This window comes from Monodelphis domestica, chromosome 3 (genome assembly GCF_027887165.1).
Source record: "Monodelphis domestica isolate mMonDom1 chromosome 3, mMonDom1.pri, whole genome shotgun sequence".
Lineage (NCBI taxonomy): Eukaryota > Metazoa > Chordata > Mammalia > Didelphimorphia > Didelphidae > Monodelphis > Monodelphis domestica.
Window position 1 is genome coordinate 424,875,636 of NC_077229.1, and position 19,059 is coordinate 424,894,694.

Sequence of the window (19,059 nt, forward strand, 5' to 3'; positions counted from 1 at the left end):
GATATACATGTGTGCAAATGTATGTCTCCATATGTGTTTATATATCCCCATATATCATATATGAATATATGTGAAATATAAGACTAGAACCAATAGAATTTGGCCATATAGTGAAAATGGGAGTTGAGGAAAAGTGAAGTTCAATATTAATCTGAGTTCAAGCTAGGTTAATCAGGAGGAGGGTGGTATCATCAAAAGAAATAGGGAAGTTGGGAGAAAGGGGAAGATGGTGAATTCAACTTTGGACATGTTGAAGTTTGAGGTGCCAGTAAGGTTATCCACATGAATTTATTCAGCATCAGGACTGTAAATATGGGTCTGGAGCCCAGGGTAGATATCTAGATTAGATAAGGAGATTTTTCACTAGGAAGATATGATATTAAAGCCATAAGAATAGGCAAGCTTTTCTAGAAAAGAAAAAGAAGAGAATTTAGGATGGAGCCTTATTAGACTGGATTGGAAGAGGATGATGAATCAATCAATGAAGATGAGTGCAAGCAAGAGGAGAAGCAGGAGAGAATAGAATTGTAAAAAGTAATGAAATATCAGAAGAGATGGAGTGGATTTGACAAAAACTACTGGAAAAATTGGAAGACCCTATAGAAGAGATTAGGTTTGGATCAACATCTCGCACCCTACACCAAGATAAACTCAGAATGGGTGAATGACCTGAATATAAAGAAGGAAACTATAAGCAAATTAGGTGAACACAGAATAGTATACTTGTCAGATCTTTGGGAAAGGAAAGATTTTAAGACCAAGCAAGAGTTTGAAAAAAATTACAAAATGTAAAATAAATAATTTTAATTACATTAAATTTAAAAAGTTTTGTACAAACAAAACCAAAGCAACTAAAGCAGTGCTTGTGGGATCCACTTTAAGTCTTTGAGGATGTGAACTTCCTTTTCTAGTAAAAGGTTCTTCAAGTGCCTGACTAAGTGTGAAAGGAGGCGCATTCCAAGTTCTTGATTGTTTAAATTAAAATAAACCAAGGGAGTTTAAAATTCCCTTTCAAAGCACCTGGACTGCATTGAAACACTTTTGGGATAGGGACTCAGTCTATTTCCTGGTAATTGAGCTGAAGAGCCAGAGCACTTCACCCATTCCCTCTCCCCAAGAGATGCCTTTGCTCTGTGCCCACATATTCAGTCCATTTTGAGGTTATTCTTACAGGAGTCCAGCCTATAATGACAAGAGAACTCGGCTCCCTTTTATATATTTTTTGTCTCATTAAATCTCAACCCTGGAGACAAATTATTTAAAACATGTTTTCACTAGGCTCTTAGGATACCATTGGTATTTACTGAGTAGGGAGGATGTAATCAGACTTGAGTTTAGGAAAATGACTTAGGTAGCTGAATAGAGGATGGATTGGAATATGGAGGAAGAGGCAGGCAGATCCATCAGCAGATTATTGCAATAATCCAGGCAGCAGGTAATGAGGACCTGTACTGGTAGCAATGCCAGGGGAGAGAAGTGGGAATATTCAAGAGATGTTGCAAAGGTGAAGTTGACAAGTCTTAGCAATAGTTTGAGGGGAAAATGAGGGGAAAAGGTGAAGAATAGTAAGGAATCCTTGTAAGACTCCTAGGTTGTAAACTTGGGGTTTAGGATCTGTGGGTTTAGGGCAAAAGTATTGTCCTCTACCCTAATAAAGGAGATAGGAGGTAAGGAAAGCTTAAGAGGAAAGATAACAAGTTCTGTTCTAGTTATGTTGAGTTTAAGATCTCTATTGGGCATCTAGTTTGAGATATCTGAAAGGCAGCTGGAGATACCAGATTGGAGATCAGCAGAGAATTTAGGGCAAGAGAAATAGTTTGGAGAATCATCAGCATAGACATCATAATTAAATTCATGGGATCAATGAAATCACTGAGTGTAAGTAGTACAGAGGGAGAAGAGAAGATGACCCAGAACAAAATTCTGAGAGACACTTCCCATTACAGGGCATAATTTTGAGGAGGATCCAGCAAGGAAGACAGAGAAGGATGGGTCAGATAGGTAGAAGGAGTGGTGACCTGAAAACCTAGACAGAAGAGAGAAGGAGGTAGTTATCAACAGCATCAAAAGCTGAAGAGAAATCAAGGAGAATAAGGATTGAGAAATGGCTGTTGAATTTGGCAACCAAGAGTTCATTAGTAACTTTGGAGAGAGCAGTATCAGTGGAATGATAAAGTCAGAAGTCAAATAGTAATGGATTAAAAAGCAAATGAGAGAAGAGCAGGTAGAGGCACCTATTGTAGATGACCCACAAAGGTCAGAGATATAGGCAATAAGTTAGCAGGGATGGAAGGATCAAGTGAGGATTTTTTCAGGATGAGGGAATCATGGACATGTCTGTAGGTAGTAGGGAAGGAGCCAGTAGAGATAGATAGAGATTGAAAATAAAGAAAAGAGTAGGAATGACAGAGGAGGCAGTATGTTGGAGAAGAAAGCAAGCAGAGCAAGTAAAGGGTTTAGCTTGAGTAAAGAGTAATGTCACTTCATCATGTGAAGTGGTGAAGAGGTGGAAAAAACAGAATGGCAAAAGATATTTGAGGAATAGGAGATAAGAAAGAGGGAGAAAGAGGAAATTCATGGCAAATGGCCTGAAAAATAAAAGGCAAGGTTCTCAGCTGAAAGAGAGGAGGGAAGCGGATCCATGAGATGTTTAAGGAGGGATGAAACGGTTTAGAAGAATTGTTATGAAGAATATAGTAGTAAGTTGATAAGGAAGGCATAATAGGGTCACTTAGCAGACATGTGGGTCTAGGGCTATGTTGGTGAACATATGGCATGTGTGCCAGAAGGGGCTGCTCCCCTCCCCTTCTCCACTGTGCCTGAGGACATTTCTCTTATCACCCTCTCCTCTGCCCAGCAGCCCTATGAGAGTGCTTCTTCCCTACCCAGACAGGGCAGAGGAGAGGGGATGGGGCACACATGCTGCGTGAGGTTTGCAGTTTGGGCATTCACTCTCTAAAAGGTTCACCATCTCTGGTCCAGGATTTGGGAATTGATTTTGTCTGGGACTTTCCAAAAACAGTGAAGTACAAAGGTACTTAATGTCTTCAAATTTAAAATAAGCACAAAACCTTCACAATATAATAGGATCTGGTAACAATTCATAACTATTTTTATAATTTGCTGGAAGGCTGACACTAAAGTCTCATCAAATCAGTTTTTAGGACTGCTGACTGGCCCAGCACTGCCTATCTGAAAATCCAAGCCAGGCCATGACTTTGGCTCCTCCTCTTATTGGTAGACTTGTTCCCTGATGTAGAACTCTCCATTGTTGCCTATAAGTTCCACTCAATGGGCCCAGAACCTCCAGAACTTAAGCTCTCAAGGCCACCCCCAGCATGACAAGGTACACTTAAGGTTAACTTTCTATCACCTACTCAGAAAAAGTAGAAGAGGCAGTCTAAGACCCAAGTGAAAGCTTGACTAGTTGAATCCATTTTCCACATGGGAACAGCCAAGAGAAAAGGGAAAGAACACTATTCATCCCCCATGTCAGCTCACAGGAAGTCTAGAGGCAGAGAACAACATGACATGAGAGAACTAAAGGAGGTAAGTGGTCTAGAAGCTGTCTTCTTTTTAACTGATAAAGCACTCTGCCCCTCGTATGCTGCTAACATGAATCTTTCTAATCTAACTAATCTGTTCTAATACTTATACTACTCAGAAACTTTCAGTGGTTCTCCATTAACTGACAAATTCAAATTCCTTGGATTGGCATTCAAAGTTTTGCCTCATTTGACCTTTTTAGTATCACTTCACACTACTCTCCAGCATATTTCCCCCAGGAAAATTGCAATGAACTATTTAATATTTCTCTATGGAAATGTTTTGCATTGGTTTCACAAATAGAATGGGTATCAAATTGTTTGCCTTCTCAAGGAGTGGGGAAGGGACTGAGAAAGGGAGGAAGAGAATTTGGAAATTTAAATTTAAAAAAGAATGTTAAGTTTTTTTGTTTACATATAATTGAGAAAAAACAATTTTAAAAATTTAAATTATTTTCTGTTTTTCTTATCTTCCCCTACAACCATTTTTAGCGTCTGTGCCTTTGATGTTCTCTTGACCAAGAATATTTTATCATCCTCATCATAAAATTATTTTATACTTGTCTTATCTCTTGTTCTTTAATAAGGAACTAAATTTAATTTCATTTTTGCATCCTTCTGATGGTAATTATCAGTGCCTCACAAAGAATTGGTACATAATAAATGTTTATGGAATTAACGGAATTGAATAGGTGCTTATTGTTACTGTGCAGAAATACAATACCAAAAAATGTACCAAAAGGGATGCTTTAAGAGGAAGTCTTGGGGGCAGCTGGGTAGCTCAGTGGATTGAAAGCCAGACCTAGAGATGGGACATCCTGGGTTCAAATGTGACCTCAGATATTTCCTAGCTGTGTGACCCTGGGCAAGTCACTTGACCCCCATTGCCTAGCCCTTACCACTCTTCTGCCTTGGAACTAAGTAGTATTGATTCCAAGGCAGAAAGTAAGGGTTTTAATTTAAAAAAAAAAAAGAATAATTCTTACCAAAATTTAATCATTTACTCAAAGGAGCATTTCCTGCATGGTTTTAAGAGATTAGTCACTTTTTTCAGGAGAAACTTTATTTCCTTCTTGAAAGTCCTCCAACACAACCCAAATTATCCAAAAAGTCACAAAGCAAACAAAAGCGTATCTTCACAAGTAGGACAGTCTTAGTCCTTTAAGATCAAGGTGTTATTCGTTCCACAAAGGAATAAAACTATAGCTTTACAAACAAGAGATTTGCTACCTTATTCTAGGCCAAAATTTTGAGGGCTCAACTTATATTTTCTAGGTTAGGAAATTCTAACTGGTCAATATATGCCAATCATTTGGCATAATTTTATTATTTGAGATACTCTGGGAAAAAAATTATCTTTATTTTAATTAGAGATACGATTGCTAACATTTTCCTTGAAGGCACTGTTAGCACTATGTTAGCATATTAGAGAACAAGGAAAAAAAAAATTTTAAACCCTTACCTTCTGTCTTACACTGTGTATTGGTTCCAAGGCAGAAAGTGGTAAGGGCTAGGCAATGGGGGTCAAGTGACTTGCCCAGGGTCACACAGCTAGGAAATATCTGAGGTCATATTTGAACCCAGGACCTCCCATCTCTAGACCTGGCTCTCAATCCACTGAGTGGCCCAGCTGCCCCCTGAAAATGTTTCTTAAAATAGCTATGCTTACCCACATTCCCTTCTGCTTCCTGCCTAGCCTGACTCCACCTCTGCCTCTAAGGTTCACTTAGCACATCTACCTTTAAATTTAATGTTGATTTCTCTTGGGGGGTTTTAGAGTCTGCAATATTAGAGAGTGATTTCCAATGACAAAGTCACCAGATTAAGGTTTTCTTTTTTTCAACAGATGGAGCTGCATAGGGATTTGTAGGAGTCATTTCCAAACTTGGGGCTGGGGTATCAGACTTTGCTAAACAGAGTGCCTCAAAGACTTGTCATTCTCACCATTAGCTACATTTTGGTTTTGTTTTCAAATGGACGGTCTTATTGTATGTGACTCATTAACCTAGGGGTACATTTAGAGGATTTTTCCTGATTGTGAAATATTACAGTTTCTGGATTAAAGATTCTATATTGTTTTCATAAAACAATACAAAAATCAGTTTTCTGAAGGTAAAATTAAGGATATTTTAAAGTGTGTAAAACTTTTTCTAGCATTATCTCATTTGATCCTCACAACAAGCCTAGAAAATAGGTGCTATATTCCCATTTACAAATGAAGAAATTGAAGCAAATAGGTTAAGTGACTTGTCCAAAGACACAAAGCTAGTTAAGTGTCTAGATCAGATTTGAACCTTTCTTCCTGACTCCAGGATTATACTGCCTACCTGCCCAAGATGCAAGAGATCTGGATCAGAGTGACAAAAGTTGGCAAATTGTTGAATATAAAGAATGAGTGAGAGTAGAGTCGAGGATGACTCTTGGGTGACTGGAAAGACAGTGGCACCCTAAACAGAAATGTCTTGTCTTTCATTTTTGAGGAGGACCAATAACATCACAGAGTGATGATGGCTTGACTTGTGCAAAAATTAGATTTCAAGGGAGGCGGAGTTGCACAAAGTCTTTGGCCTCCCTCTCTCTTCCACAGTCATCAAAGTCCAGTGGCAGGAAGATGACTGGCCATGACCCAGGATGCAATAGATGACCTTGGCAGCATCTGCAGTTTCTGACCAGGCTCCAAGCACTCCATAGTGCCCACTGCAGCTACCTTCTTAGCCTTTGGAACAAATTGTTCTCCTCTTCTAGCCTACTGGGGGAAATGTTCACAGGCTTGGGGTAGACAATTCCCAATGAGTTTGAGGTCTGTTGGTCAACCTCAACTTGGTTTAGCTTATTTGCCAATATGATTTTACTGGGGTGTGGCTAATGCCTGTTCTACAGTTTCTTGAAGTCACAGGTAAGAGTTGGTTAACAGGTAAGGTTAGACACCAAAGGTGGTAAACAGCAAGTCCTCAAACCAGGGGTGCTAGTCCTCCTTGAACACCCCACAAGAAATAGGGAAGATAGGAAAGGGGTGGGTATTACAGAAAATATAATAAATTATGTTTTGTATATGTTGAATTTGGGATGTCTCCAGGAAATTCCACTTAAATATGCCCCCCCCCAAGAGGTAATAATTCAATCCTAGAACTCAAGAGATTCAAGGGTTAGATATGTAAATCCAAGAATTATCTACATAAAGATAACTGAACCCAAGGGGCCTAATAATTTCACCAAAAAAAGCGATGTAGTAGGAGAAGGTAAGAGGGCCTAGGAGAGAGGCTTGAACTACATCTGAAAGTAGTAGACAAGATATGGCGAATAATACAACAAAGGAAACTGAGAGATAGCAGATTAGATAGATAGATAGCCAGACAGACAGATAGATGATAGTTATAGACAGACAGATGAGATAGATAGATAGATAGATAGATAGATAGATAGATAGATAGACAGACAGATGGACAGATAGACATGATATAGACAGATAGATGATATAGACAGACAGATAGCCAGACAGACAGATAGATAGATGATATAGAAAGATGAAAGTTATACACAGACAGATGAAATAGATAGATAGATAGATAGATAGATAGATAGATAGATAGATAGATGGAAAGATAGATAGACAGATGATCTAGTCAGATGATATTGACAGACAGAAAAATAGACAGACAGACAGATAGATGATAGTTATAGACAGACAGATGAGATAGATAGATAGATAGAGAGATAGATACATAGATAGACAGATGGACAGATAGATAGATAGACAGATGGACAGATAGATGATAGTTATAGACAGACAGATGAAATAGATAGATAGATAGATAGACAGACAGACAGATGGACAGATAGACATGATATAGACAGATAGATGATATAGACAGACAGATACAGACAGATGAAATAGATAGATAGATGATATAGACAGATAGATAGATAGAAAGATAGACAGATAGATATGTAGTAGAACCAAATGATAGTTGTGTCACCATAACCTAGCGAGGAGAAAGTGTCCATGTGATGGTAATGATTCTAAAAGGTCAGAAGGGATTGAAAAATTGTCATAGAATTTGGAGATTTAGAGATCATTTTTGACCCTAGAGTGAACAATTTCAACTGAGAAATGAAGATGGAAAAAAGTTGTAATAGGTTCTGAGGCACTCTGCCGGAGTCCAAAAAGTAAGATGATCTAGACTTAAATTACACCTTTGTTAGTACATACATGAACTTGAGGAAAATCTCTTTCTGGGATTCAGTTTCCTCACCAGAAAAATAATCCCTGAGGTCTTTTCCAACTCTGGAGATTTGTTCTTTTGAAATGAAGTGAAGTGAGAAGAAAAGTGGAAGGTTGGCTTTGAAAAGGGCCTATAAAAGGCAATAGTTTATAATAATTATGGATTCAAGGGAACGTTTTCTATGACACACACTGCTCTCCAAGGAAAAGTTTTTATGTAGGTTTATTTTATATCCTGCAATTTTGCTTAAGTTGTTAGTTGCATCAATTAATTTTTTACCTGACTCTCTAGGGTTCTCTAAACCACTATAGCATCTACACAAAATGAAATTTTTGTTTCTTCTTGGCTTATGCTTAAATTTCTTTTTTCTTTCTTATTCGTTATGATTAAAATTCTCTGGAGACTGCATATTCACTCATAATTACTTATTAAATAGTGAAAAGTGGATCAGAGAAAGAAAAAAGCACATAGTCACATGGCCAGTTGCCTAGCTAACCTGAGCTTGCTGCTCACCTTGCATCTCTGGTCACTCTTGTTGCTTAGGCAGAACAGATTTCTTGAGCTTCCTTGATCCATAACTTAGACACCTATAACATTATTTTTTCCAGATCTCTCTGAATGGACAGATTTGATCTCAGTGTAGGTCAGAGGCTGGTCTTCTGGACATAGGACAAGAGGCAGGGGTATTCCAGGTCTCCAGGAGTCATGTAGGATGAGAGCCAAGCCTCTTCCAGGAGGCTTCTGGTATCCTTCTAGAGTACACATGCATACCCCTTATCCAGGTAAGCCTCAGGCCTTGTTTTTAATCTCATCAAAGGGTGGGAGTGAAACCAAAATGGATTTCAAATTCAAAATGAAATTTTCTTTTTAAAAAGGAAAGAAGGGTACAGATTTATTTTAATTCTCACATATTACTATATCTAGCATTTCTAGCACTATATAGAAGAGTAATGGTGATAATGGACATCCCTGATCTTATAGGAAAGACTGTGAGCTTTTCCCCATTACAGATAATACTGGCTCTTGGTTTTGGACAGATGTTTGATTTTAAATAAATAAAATGATGACATTTTGAAGACAATTCTATTTATTTCTGTGCTATCTAGTATTTATATGAGGTCTGAAAATTGAATCTTGTCAAAGGATTTTTCTGTATTAATATAATCATGTTTTATTGTTCTTATTCATATGATCAATTATGTAGTTTTCCAAATATTGAACCAGTCAGAAATTCCTATTATGTAGCTTGTCATGTCATGGTTATATAATGTTTGTGATATTTACTGTGGTCTCCTTGATAGTATTTAATTTAAAATTTTGTATTAATATATTCAAAATTGGTCTGTAGTTTTCCCCTTTTGTTTTGATTCTCCTTCATTTATATAGGAAGTCTTTGTGTCAGAGAAGGAATTTGGTAAGATCTCTATTCCTTTTTTTTTTCAGAAAGTTTATGTAGTATTAGAACTAATTGTTCTTTAAATATTTGTTAGAATTTACTTTTAAATCCATGTGGTCCTTAAATTATTTCCTTTTAGAATTTGACTTATTAAATTTATTTTCCTAAGATTGGGTTAAGTACTGTAACTGTGAAAATGTGGTTTGCCAAGACTATGAATTGCCAAAACTCTAAAGGTTTCAGCCAAACTGTAAAGATAATTTTTAGTGTCTTGACTTAAAATCTAAAATAAGTGGTCGCCATGGGAAAATTCCCAAATATGAAAATACCCAAGTCAGCTGGGTTTTATGGAGATTTTAATTAATACAAATGAAGGAATTAAGGGAAGGAGAGAGAGAGAGAGAAAGAGAAAATAGTAGAAAGGGCCTAGGCCAAATGGCTTAGGCCTGAGCCTAAGGGAGAGCAAGTCAGTCTTTATCACTCACCACAAGATCATCTTTAAGCAAGCTCCAAACCTCTAAACTCCAACTCCAACTAACTTCCAATCCAAAAAACTCCTCTCAATAAGTCCCTTCCTTTTAAAGAAATTTTCTCTTATGTCACCTCCTCTAAATTGTCATGTCTACCAATCACAGTAGATTCTTTTTCCCAGCACTGCCCATTCTTAGTTCTTATCTTCTTTTGTTCTCACCTTCTCTGGTTAGACTAAATATACTGAGTACTTCACACCTCTTTTGTTAAGCTTACCTTTTATAAGTTGCTTGTTTTAGGTACTAATTTAACCTTTATAGGTACTGAGCACCTTTTTGTATTAGATCTAAAAATAGACCTAGCTTAAGGTTCTAGCTTTACTCTAACTATGAGTTAGGGACTTTTCATTGTTCAATCAGGAGTTTGCAACTTTATCTTCTCCTAAGGCACTGTCTGAGTAGGGTGGAGTAATTTTAAAAGTTCTCAATACATTCCTGATCAAGTACCTCCATTGTTAAAAATGGAGAATAGCTTAATCAAATCTTCTGAAGTAGAGTCTGAGCAGTTTTAAGATTCACAGTACTCAGTTTTCTATTCTATTAATATGGACAAGTTTTATAAATATTTGTGTCATTTGGACTATTAATTTTATATAGTTACATATTATAGTTTCTCCTAATAATCATTTTCATTTTTTTCCATTGGTTGGAAATTCACTTTTTGTTTCATTTTCGATAGTGGTAATTTGTATTTTTTTAGTTAATGGATTATCTACAATATTTTGTTGGTTTTTAAAAAATAGCCCCTAGTTTTATTAATTCAATGGTTCTTTTGCTTTCAACTTTGTTAATCTCTCTTTTAATATTCAGAATTTCAATTTTGGTATTCAATCAAATGTTTTAAATTTGTTGGTTTTCTTTTTTTTTTTTAGTTGTATGTCTAATTTGTTTGTCTGTTTTGGTCTTTTATTGATAAAGATGTTTGGAGAAAAAAATTTTCCTTTAAGTATTGCTTTGGCTTCATTCCCCACATTTTAATATCTTGTTGTATTGTCATCTTCTTTAAGGAAATTTGTTTTGCTTTGATTTGTTCTAAGATTTGTTTTATGATCTACTAATTTATTGGAATTTGTAAGATTTAAATTAATACCAATAACTCTAAATATTAATTTTATAAAGTTTATTAATAATCACTTGAAGTAAAAGAAATGAAAAGAAGAAATAGAAGTTCAAAGTCTAATTTTCTAATGTAAGACCAGGTATGTAAATTCTCCTGCCTGGCTCAACAGCTGTGTTCAGGGAAAAATCGAGAGAGGGGGGCAGGATCACACCAAAACTATATCCTGAAAGTCCTGGAGAACAAATTCTATCCACACAGATTATTATTATTTCAAATCAATTTTTAATTTTTGCTTCTAAAGTAAATTATTAAATATAATTTACTGCTTTAATATTTCTGCTTTTCTATATTTGTGAGGTTTTTATGCCCTACTACATGATCAGTTTTGTGAAGGTGCCATGCACAGCTGAGAAATGTCTATTCCTTACCCAGTATTCTCTAGAGGTTAATAATCTTTAACTCTATTTTTTATTAACTTTTATTTTTGTATAAAATGTAAAAAATTTTTTTCAACATGTAAAAAGTTTTCAACATTTTTCAAAGAATATTGTCTCAAATTCTCTCCCTCCTCCCTAATATCTGCTGCTTGAAATGGTAAGAAATCCACCCATTCCTATTGAAAACACTAGAAAATATAGGAATAGAAGGGCCTTTCCTAAAAATAATAAACAGTATATATCTAAAACCATCAGCAAACATCTGCAATGGGGATAAACTAGATGCATTCCCAATAAGATCAGGAGTGAAACAAGGATGCCCATTATCACCTCTATTATTTAACGTTGTACTAGAAACACTAGCAGTAGCAATTAGAGAAGAAAAAGAAATTGAAGGTATTAAAATTGGTAATGAGGAGAACAAGCTATCACTCTTTGCAGATGATATGATGGTTTACTTAAAGAATCCTAGAGAATCAACCAAAAAGCTAGTCAAAACAATCAAGAACTTTAGCAAAGTTGCAGGATACAAAACAAATCCATATAAGTAATCAGCATTTCTATATATCTCCAACCCATTTCAGCAGCAAGAATTAGAAAGAGAAATTCCATTTAAAATCACCCTAGACAATATAAAATACTTAGGAATCTATCTGCTGAGACAAACACAGGAACTATATGAACACAATTACAAAACACTCCACACAATTAAAACTAGATCTAAACAGGGGAAGTTGGGTAGCTCAGTGGATTAAGAGTCAGCCCTAGAGACGGGAGGTCCTAGGTTCAAATCTGGCCTCAGCCACTTCCTAGCTGTGTGACCCTGGGCAAGTCACTTGACCCCCATTGCCTAGCCCTTACCACTCTTCTGCCTTGGAGCCAATACACAGTATTGACTCCAACACGGAAGGTAAGGGTTTTATAAAAAAAAAAAAAAACTAGATCTAAACAAATGGAAAAACATTGATTGCTCATGGGTGGGACAAGCTAACATAGTAAAAATGACAATCCTACCCAAATTAATTTACTTATTTAGTGCCATACCCATTGAAATACCAAAAAAAGTTTTTACTGAATTAGAAAAAAACATAACAAAGTTCATTTGGAAGAACAAAAGATCAAGGATATCCAGGGAAATCATGAAAAAAAAATGGAAAGGAAGGAGGACTTGCAGTCCCAGATCTCAAACTATACTATAAAGCAGAGGTCATCAAAACAATTTGGTACTGGCTAAGAGATAGAAAGGAGGATCAGTGGAATAGATTTGGGGTAAATGACCTCAGCAAGACAGTCTATGATAAGCCCAAAGATCCCAGTTTTGGGGGACCCAAACCCACTATTTGATAAAAACTGCTGGGAAAATTGGAAGACAGTGTGGGAGAGATTAGGTTTGGATCAACATCTCACTCCCTACACCAAAATAAACTCAGAATGGGTGAATGACCTGAATATAAAGAAGGAAACTATAAGCAAATTAGGTGAACACAGAATAGTATACATGTCAGATCTTGGGGAAAGGAAAGATTTTAAGACCAAGCAAGAGTTAGGAAAAAATCACAAAATGTAAAATAATTTTGATTACATTAAATTAAAAAGATTTTGTACAAACAAAACTAATACAACTAAAATTAGAAGGGAAGAAACAAATTGGGGAAAAAATCTTTATAACAAAAACCTCTGACAAAGGTCTAATTACTCAAATTTATAAAGAACTAAACCAATTGTACAAAAAATCAAGCCATTCTCCAATTGATAAATGGGCAAGGGACATGAATAGGCAATTTTCAGTTAAAGAAATCAAAACTATTAATAAGCACATGAAAAAGTGTTCTAAATCTCTAATAATCAAAGAAATGCAAATCAAAACAACTCTCAGGTATCACCTCACACCTAGCAGATTGGCTAACATGACAGCAAAGGAAAGTAATGAATGCTGGAGGGGATGTGGCAAAATTGGGACATTAATGCATTGCTGGTGTTGTTGTGAATTGATCCAACCATTCTGGAGGGCAATTTGGAACTATGCCCAAAGGGCACTAAAAGACTGTCTGCCCTTTGATCCAGCCACTGCTGGGTTTGTGACCCAAAGAGATAATAAGGAAAAAGACATGTACAAAAATATTCATAGCTGTGCTCTTTGAGGTGGCAAAAAATTGGAAAATGTAGGGATGCCCTTCAATTGGGGAATGGCTGAACAAATTGTGGTATCTGTTGGTGATGAAATACTATTGTGCTCAAAGTAATAATAAAGTGGAGGTATTCCATGGGAACTAAAACAACCTCCAGGAATTGATGCAGAGTGAGAAGAGCAGAACCAGGAAAACATTGTACACAGAGACTGATACACTGTGGTAGAAGGAAGGTAATGGACTTCTCCATTAGTGGCAATGCAGTGATCCTGAACAACTTGGAGGGATCAATGAGAAAAACAACTATCCACATTCAGAGGAAAAACTGTGGGAATGGAAACATCGAAGAAAAACAACTGCTTGAATACATGGATCGAAGGGATATGGTTGGGGATATAGACTCTAAATGAATATCCTAGTTCAAACAACAACATGGAAATAGGTTCTGATCAAGGACAAAAGTAATAACCGATGAAATTGCTCATTGGTTGTGGGAAGGGTGGGTGGAGGGGATGTAGGGAAATAATGTGATTATTGTAACCAAGAAATAATGTTATAAATGGACTAAATAATCTAATTCAAATGGAAAAAAATAAAATGCAATGGGAAATATAACAAAATAAACAAAAATCCAGCACCATATAAAAAAAAGAAAGAAATGGTAAGCAATCTCATATAAATTTTACATGAGCAGCTATGTTAAACACTTTCCCATATTTATCCTTTTGTGGAAGGAAACTCAAATAGAAAAAGTATTAAGAAAGTTAAAAAAAAAAGTTTACTTTGATCTGGACTGGGACAGTTCTTTTTTTCTGGAAGTAGATGACATTTTTTATCATGAGTCTTTTGGAATAGTTTTGGATCACTCCATTGCTGAGAATAGTCATTATTCACAGTTGTTCATTATAAAAGTATTCCTGTCACTGTACAATAGTCTCATGGCTCTGCTTATTTTCATCAATTCATGTAAGTCTTTCCAGGTTTTTCTGAGTTTCTCCTGTTTGTTCTTTCTTACAGCTCAATAGTATTCTATTATAATAGTATACTATAATTTAATCATTCCCCAATTGATGGGTATTGCTTCACTTTCTAAGTCTTTTTGTACATTTAGGTCCCCCATCTCCCAACCTTTTTTATCTCCTTGGGATACAAACCTAGTGTGAAATTTAGATTTCACCCTACTTATTCTTTTTTTTTTTAACCCTTACCTTCCGTCTTGGGATCAATAGTGTTTATTGGTTCCAAGGCAGAAGAGTGGTAAGGGCTAGGCAATGGGGGTTAAGTGACTTGCCCAGGGTCCCACAGCTGGGAAGTGTCTGAGGACAGCTTTGAACCTAGGACCTCTGGCCTCTTGGTTCTCAATCCACTAAGCTACCTAGCTGCCCCTTCCACTTATTCTTTAGAATTTTAGCTACCAGGAAGGTATACGCCCCCATGTAAGGATTAAGTGTGAGGGAGAAAGGTCTATGGCCCGTGTGTGCTAGCAAGGGACAAATCAGAAACAACTGACTGTCCCCCTGGGCAGTCCAAAGCCAAGTTTAAGCCACATGTAAGACACAGGAAGTAACACAAAGAACTGCTTTTATATTTCATGGTCATTTCCTGTGAAGGGGTCTTCCCCCAGAACTTGACTGTGGAGGAGCTCAGGCCTGAGACCTCAGACTGCTTCCCTTGAACTGCCATGTGGTGAGTGAAAAGGCTGACTCCCTTTTCTTGGCTTTTCTGGAGGCACCAGCCTCTGGAAAGGCCCATCATCTTGGGACTCCTTTTCCCTTGGCTTTCTGGAGTCACTAGCCTCTGGAGAGGCCACTCATTTTGGAGGAGGCCTCATGGCTGGAAGCCTTGTTAAATTTAATCCTCTGCCCCACCCCACCCCTTGACTGAGGCCTCTGAATTCCTGCCTGGTTCAGACCAGGCTGGAGCAGTTACCCCACTCTCTTTCTCTCTCTCATTTCCTTAATTTCTTCCCTCTATTGTAAATAAACTACCATAAAAGTCCAATCTGACTTGAGTAATTCATTGAAATTTAGTAATTAAATCCCTGGTGACCAATTCAAAATATACTCAGTTCAATCATAAATTTTACCCCTAACACTAGTAATGGTATTGTTGAGTCAAAGGGTATGTATTGTTTTATAAACCTTTCAGCATAGGTCCAAATTGCTCTTCTGAATAATTGAATCAGTCCATACATCACCCAACAAAATGCATTCATGTCCCAGTTTTCTACATATTCCCTTCAAGTTTTATAATTTTCCTTTTCCATCATAATAGCCAATCTGATAGGTATGGGGTGATACCTCAGAGTTGTTTTAATTTGCATTTCTCTAGTGGATGATTTTGAGCATTTTTGCATAAATATAGAAGGTTTAATTTAATTACTTAGTTTGAGAACTGCCTGTTCATATCCTTTGAGCATTTATCAATTGGGGAATGACTTGTATTCTTATGTATTCAATGTATTTGAGAAATGAGGCCTTTATTAGAGACTTGTAAAGAAAATTGCACCATTATGATTACAGTGTATTACTTTCCATCCTATGTTTAGTTTCTGACTTCCACCTCCCCCAATTTTCCCTCTTTTCCCTCAGCCCCACTCCCTTTCTCCTCCTATTTTCCTGTAAGGCAAGATAGCATTCTATATTCAACCGATTGTGTATGCTCTTCTCTCATTGAGTCAATTATAAGGAAAGGAAGGTTCACATGTTCTCCTCCCTACATCCCCCCATCTTCTCCCCACTGAGAATGCTCTCTCATGCCTCTTTTATGTACAATAATTTACACAACTCTATTTTTCCCTGTCTCCTTCTTCCAATATATTCTTCTTTCTCATGCCCTAATTTTATTTTTTATATCACCTCATCATATTCAACTCATACCCTCACCTTCTATCTATGTGTACTCCTTCTAATTGTCCTAATAATGACATGTAAGAAATAAAGAAATCTATGGGGCAACATTCTGAATTGAAGAATCAAACTTTAATATGGAAAATAAAAACGGGAGTTTTATAGGTTTTTGACAGTTAATTCACATAAGTCATTAACAAGGCAACAGGTACTGTGACAAGGAAATCACTTTAAAAAGACTGATATATATTAATTTAAGGCCACCAAGGAATTCAGCTATGTACTTCCTAAATGAAAACTCAAGTCAGCAGTCAATCTTTTATGGAGTTTAATTACAACAGGAGGAAGAAAGGAATTAGAGATAGAGAGAGAGAAAAGGGAGAGAAGGGAATAGGGCTTAAATACCCCTTCTGTTTAGGCTGGGCCAAAAGGCCCAAGCCCTTAGATAGCTGGGGCAAAGAAAAGAGATCAGTCCCTATTACTCACGTGACCAAAATGGAGAAACAGTCTCAGAGGCCCCCACCTTCAGCTTCCTTCAGAGCAAGCTTCTCAGAGCACACTCCAACCACTCAGCCAAACTCCTCAACCTCTCTTTCAGCTTTCAGACCCCTCTCTCTTTAAGGAAACCATCCAAGTTCCCTCCCCTCAGTTCTCACATCTACCAATCACTGTCCATCAATTTCCCTGTGCCAATGGAGGCTCTAGCTTAACCCAGGACCGCCCAGAGGTCTCTGGCTTTGCACATGTCTGTTGAAGGTCATATTTTCAAATAATTAAATCTTTGATCCTTTGCTACAGCCCTTCCTAAATCCTGTTAACCTGAGTAGGGTAGAGATTGGAATAATTAAATTTTGATCTATGCTGCAGCCCTTCCTCAATCCTGTTAGGACTGAGTAGGGTGGAGATTGATTACAAGTATCTCCATTGTATCAATTCTAAAATCAATCATGACTCAAAGAAATTCCTGTTCTATGCTTAAGCCTAGGTCAAAGTCCTTTCCATTGTTCAGCAAAAGGTTTCTGTCCTAAAGTAATCTTAAGAAGGGAGGAGGAGGAAACTCTCATGCCAATGGGGTTCACATTCCAATAGCCAAGACCCACTATCAAAAGGAAAATTTTCAAGTATGAAATTTCCCAATGGTGAAATTTCCAACATTTATAAGTCTAAGAAATTTTGAGGTTTACAGTACACAGAATGTTAAGAAACATGCTATAACATTTGGTAACATAAACTACAGTACAAAGTTAAGAAAACTTAATCCTCTAGAACTATCACACTACTTCTGGGAGGGGTTAAGTCAAAGTAAACTTTCTTGACAATACTCTAGGGACCCTGTAGTTGGCATACATCTTCACAGGATCAAACAGCATCTGGGCATGCCAAGGTTGTTTTCCTGTGATCTCATCAGCTCAGCCCTACACTCACCATTCCAAAGAAGCCCAGCTCCTTCTGCATTGGTTTCAATTTCCCTAGATAACACACAGGCCTGAAATTTTTATTCATCCAACAGAAGCTCTTACTCTGGTTAAAGGCTAGAATATAAAATGCCAAACTATATCCTTGCTAATACTATGGTTAATATTCTATTATCATAAATGACATCTTATACACAATTAATTTACTAACAGTCTAACTTTTTCTAAAAATCATAACTGCAATTATCTACCTGATATGTTATCATTTGGTTTATGATTAACAACATAAAAGCAATAAAAAACAATTTTCTTTTCAAAGTTTTTCAGCATTAGAAGAATCATTTTCCCATGTAGGGATATACACAATTTACCTTTATTGACTGTCTTTTCTCTTTCCTGGCAACCTTTATATGGTTCTCTTGAGTCTTGTATTGAGAATCAAATTTTCCATTCAGCTGTGGTCTTCTCATCAGGAATGTTTGAAAGTCTTCTATTTCATTGAATACCCATTTTTTCCTCTGAAGGATTATTGTTTTTGTTGGGTAAGGGATTCTTATTTGTAGTCCTAACTCCTTTGCCCTCTGGAATATCAAATTCCAGGGCCCCCATCCTTTCAGTCTTGTATAAATACTGATTATGGCTCCACAATATTTGACTTGTTTCTTTTTTGGCTGCTGGAAATATTTTCTCCTTGACCTGAGAGTTTTGGAATTTGACTATAATATTCCTGGGAGTTTTCCTTTTGGTATCTTTCAGGAAATGATTTGTGGATTTTTTCAATTCATATTTTGCCTTCTAGCTACAGAGTGTTGGGGCAGTTTTCCTTGATTTTTTGAAAGATGCCTAAGCTCTTTTTTTAATCATGACTTTCAGGTGGTCCAATAATTCTTAAATTCTCTCCCTGAATTTGTTTCCCAGGTCAATTGTTTTTCCTATGAGATATTTCACATTTTCTTCATTTTTTTGTTCTTTTCATTTCATTTCTTGATATCTTGTGGGGTCATTAATTTCCACTTGCCCAATTCTAATTTTAAAGTATAAGTTTTCTTCAGTGAGCTTTTATACCTCCTTTTCACTTCTCTAATTCTATTTTGTAAATAGTTCTTTTCCTCAGTGAATTTTTGTACCTCTTTTTCCAAAGGGCCAATTCTGCTTTTTAAAAAGTTCTTCTCTTCTATGGATTTTTGTGCCTCTTTTACCAACTGGTTCATTCTTTTTTTAAAGATATTTCTTCATTTTTTTTGTGCCTCTTTTACCAAGCTGTTGACTCCTTTATTATGATTTTCCTGTTTCCCTGTTTCACTTCTCATTTCTTTTCACAGTTTTACTTCTACTTCTCTCATTTGATTTTTAAACTGCTTTTTGAGCTCCTCCATTAATTCATTTTGAGCTTAAAAGCAATTAATATTTTTCTTGAAGTCTTTAGATGCAGCGGTATTGACTTTGTTGTCTTTTTCTGAGTTTGTGCCTACCCT

At 36.5% G+C, this 19,059-nt stretch overlaps 1 protein-coding gene across 2 annotated transcripts in view; it reads left to right on the forward strand.

The window, feature by feature from the left end:
- Positions 1-3,298: 3,298 nt before the first annotated feature.
- The window catches only part of ME2 (malic enzyme 2), a 131,834-nt gene continuing 116,073 nt past the window's right edge, over positions 3,299-19,059 (forward strand). For both annotated transcript variants that reach the window (XM_056824430.1, XM_007486719.3), the window contains exons 1-2: positions 3,299-3,549; positions 8,377-8,550. The gene's annotated coding sequence lies outside the window, so the exon portion shown is untranslated. The remainder of the gene's footprint in view (positions 3,550-8,376; positions 8,551-19,059) is intronic.